Below are 4,196 nucleotides of genomic sequence, written 5' to 3'. Positions count from 1 at the left end.
TTTATGAAAAAAATACGTGATAGAAAATTGGTTTGGTAATGCAGTAGGTGAAATTCTGAATCCTACTCTCTTCGTGGAGCTTGATAGATTTTCCCATACTGGTTTTGGGCGTGGAGATGGTGTATTTCTACGAGGTTGGAGTTTAACAGTTACATCCATAATTTCCCTGTCTATGTGTTTTCTGGAACCAGCAACTTAGAAGACAGTGTACCATTGAGAGAGCTAGTAGAGATGGAGCTTATAAATATTCAGTAACTTGGCTCTGCTTATCTTCTTATTAGCTCTAATTTTGGCTTATTTTTATTTGAATATGATGAGAGAAAAGGGTGAATGCAATGTGTCAGTGAGAAAGAATTGTAATCTGATTGCTTACTTGAAAGACTTTAGTCTCAGTAGCATAGAGCTTTGTTAGTGAAATAGTACAGTAGAGCATTAATTCAAGTCTGTGAGATGAATCTATTCCTTATTGAAGAATTACTCTAATGGCTGCTAACCCTAAAGCTTAGTTGTTCCAAGTAAATCACTGATTAACACCAGATATTCAGACTTAGGCCCATCTAGCATAAGATACTATAAACACAAGTTATTGTTATTTACTTCATTGTAGAAATATTCAATGCATCATGAATTCATATTGGTTAAGAATTGGGAAGTCTTTCTTTTAAGATTTCTTCAGCCTATATGTTACTACTGAATGTTTTCTTATTTTTTCCTTTTTTTTTTGGTTCAGCAAAGGGGTGAATTCCTTTAGGCCTTGTGACTAACTTCTCTAGATCCAGAGATTATCTAATGAGTTCCTTAGAAAACTTTGGAACAAAATTAGTTGAAGACTTACTGAGTGATTAATGTAATCATATCTCTAGGGAAATAAACTGGCTCTTAATTTACTGGTTGTTTGCAAAAAGTTCTGGCAATGAATAGAAACTAGGATAAACAGCTATTATTAAGAAAAAAATCCATCAGGCACCTTGGAAGATATAGGCCAGCTTTAAATGTTTCTTTTTTTTTTTCCCCAAAAGACATGACATTGCATCCTTGGGCATCTATTGATAAAGTTCACCATTCGTATGCGTGAAAATCTGATTTATAAAGTTTAAGAAGTAGTCTGGACCTTTGTCCTGTAAAAGCTTTTAATGGATTCTTTATGGAAGAGTAACTGAGAAATCTCAGGAATGTTTATTTATACCATGAGTTGTGGAAACATATATAACCATAAAGGATATTATTGGAGGAAAATAAAATGTAACATCAGCAGATTCATCTGTTTCAAATTTTGATGCAGCAGGATAAATTTAATCTTTGCTCCAGAAGCATTTTAAATAGTCATAGGATATTTTTTCCATCAGACATTTTTATATTTGTGCTGAGATAATGCTTCAAATGTTTCAACACAACAGAGAAATGCTATGGAAAAAATGAACTGCGTATTACTCTATTTCTAAACTCTAAATGATTGTAACTAATAGTCGTGATCAGAATTCTGTTTTCTTAAAATTATCCCTTGCACTCATGTTGATTATTTGATACAATACTTCCCAATATCATGAATATATGTGCTCTGTGTGTGTGTGTGTGTGTGCATGCATGTGTGACTTGAATGTGTGAATCAGATCTTTCACACCTTATAAGTTTTTGTTTGTTTGTTTGTTTTTGAGATAGGTTCTCTGTCACTCAGAGCTGGAGTGCAGTGGCACAATCATAGCTCACTGAAGCCTCAGACTCTTGGCCTCAAGTGATACTCCCGCTTTGACCTCCCAACACAGGATTACAGGCATGAGCCACCACACCTGGCCTGTGAGTCTAATTTGGAACACAATTCCCATATCTATCTTCAAGGCCTAGAATAATGGACATTGTGAATGTACCCATGATTTACCTCAAGTGCTGGGACAGATTTGAAGTAAGTGAAGTTTATCTTCATTGAACCTTGTCTCTCTTTCCAGGTCTTTCTGTCGGAAGAAGTTTTGTCACATGGAAGCTCTGCCTCTGGCTTGGGAAGGTACGTTGGGCCACACAGAAGAGGACTGTCGTGGGACATTTGTATTTTGGAGAGTGGTTTCTGAACCAACTTTTATCTTTTTGTACTTCTCTCTGCTATTCTGAATTTCTCAATCTCTCTCTCTTTCTCTCCCTCCCTCTTATTGTGTGTATTTATTTTTTATAGCATGTGACTTTTAATGCAAATAGATACATAGAAAGAATATAAAATTCTCCCTTCATTCCTCCCCACCCTCCAATTCCCATTCCCCTCCCAGCACCACTGTTTACATTTTAGTGTATATCTTTTTAGTCCTTAACACATACATTAAAGAAAGTACTTTGACTTCCAATTTCACTTTTTTCATTTCATAAATATTATACTGTCTTAACTTCCCCCAAATCACCTAAGATAAACATATTAATTTAATAACTGGAGGAGATACAGACCTTGGTATACAGAAGCGTATTTTGAGTTTCAAATGTCTTCACTTGCTAGACTACTCATGTAAAGCTCTTGCTACATTTCATATTCTAGGGAACATATGAAACACTATAGTGGATTGAATGGTATCCCCCCAGAAGGTATATATGTGTTCTAATTTCCAGAATCTGTCAGTGACATCTTTTTTTGGAAAAAGAATCTTTGTAGATGTAACTGAATTAAAGGTCTTGAGATGAGGAAATCACCCTGGATTACTTGGGTGGACAGTAAATCCAATGACAAGTATCCCTGTAAGATAGTCACTCAGAGAAGAATGCAAGGTGAAGACAGAGGCAGAGAATGGAGTGGTGTGGCCACAAGCCAAAAAAGTCAGAGAATACTGGTGGCCACTAGAGGATGGAAGAGGCAAGGACTTCTCCCCTGGAGCCTCCAGAGGGAGTGTGGCTTAGCTGACATTTTGATTTTGAACTTGTGGCCTCCAGAACTGTGAGAGAATAAATTGATTACTTTAAGCTACCTAGTTCATGGTATTTTGTAACAGCAGCTACAGGAAACTAGTACAAATACCGAAAAAGCCAAAATACTATATTTCCACTACTTAGAAATAAAGTGGAACAAAATTTGATTTAAAAAATTAATTCATAACATTCACTCTTAAATAAGCAATACATAACTTTTCTTGTTATAAAATAATGTCCCAAGAATTGTAATTCTACCAAGCTTCTATTTAAATGTCATATAATTCCTTGACTAAAGCACTAAAATGAAAAGATGTGTTTCTGGATTACTAAGAGGGATTTATTAAATAGTAACAAGAAAATGCTGAATTAACCTTATCTAAGCCTTAAAGATAAACATTTGGAACTGAATTCTAATAAAACTCATAAAATGGGAGCATTTTATTATTAATAATAAGATTTATATTTATACAATGTACATTTATAAAACACCACCTTAAGAATGATAATTCTGTCAAGTTTCCATTTGAGTCATTGCGTATTTACTTAACTAACAGTGGTAAAACAAAAAGAACAAAATCAAAATTACTTTAGAAGAGATATAAAAGAACATCTTCCTGTGGTCCTGGATTTCAGAAGGCTGGATTAGTTTTGGAGATGACTCATTACTCTTTTCAGTGTTGGGACAGAAAATTACTTGGTGGAGAGGATTCTTGGGAAGATCCATACTGGCTTCCCAGGGGAGGAAAGGGACAGGAGGTCTTCTTCTTAGCAGTTATTCCCTGGCATCTTCTGCAGCATTTGACCTCTGAATGTAGAATGAAATGGAGGTCCCGAGTCTGGGCCAGCTGTGTTTTGTTCAGGTGGGAGCATTGAATCAAGCATGTGTAAATGACCAAGATTATCTGTGATGCCATTTTTATTGGATTCCATTTCAGAAGAGGAACAACCTTTGTGATATCAAAGGAAAGCATAATAAAACTTACAAGTTCTGCTGGTCCTGAGACTGGCAGTACATGCAGCACCAGGGCAAGCTCTGTATTGCTCTTTTAGAGGAATTGCTGGATCAAGATACAATTGGCTGGATGGAGGAATTCTTTTCCTGTGATTCTGCTCCTATGAGGGTGGTGTCCTTGGATCACTGAGTCATCCCTGTTGTATTAGTTTGCTAGGACTGCCATAGCAAAGTACCACAAACTAGGTGGCTTCAACAACAGAAATTTATTTTCTCACAGTTTTGTAGGCTGCAAGTCCAAGGTCAGGGTGACAGAGGGTTTGCTTTCCCCTGAGACCTCTCTCCTCGGCTTGCAGATAGC

Source organism: Rhinopithecus roxellana, chromosome 18, assembly GCF_007565055.1.
Source record: "Rhinopithecus roxellana isolate Shanxi Qingling chromosome 18, ASM756505v1, whole genome shotgun sequence".
Lineage (NCBI taxonomy): Eukaryota > Metazoa > Chordata > Mammalia > Primates > Cercopithecidae > Rhinopithecus > Rhinopithecus roxellana.
This window is presented reverse-complemented; position numbering follows the sequence as displayed.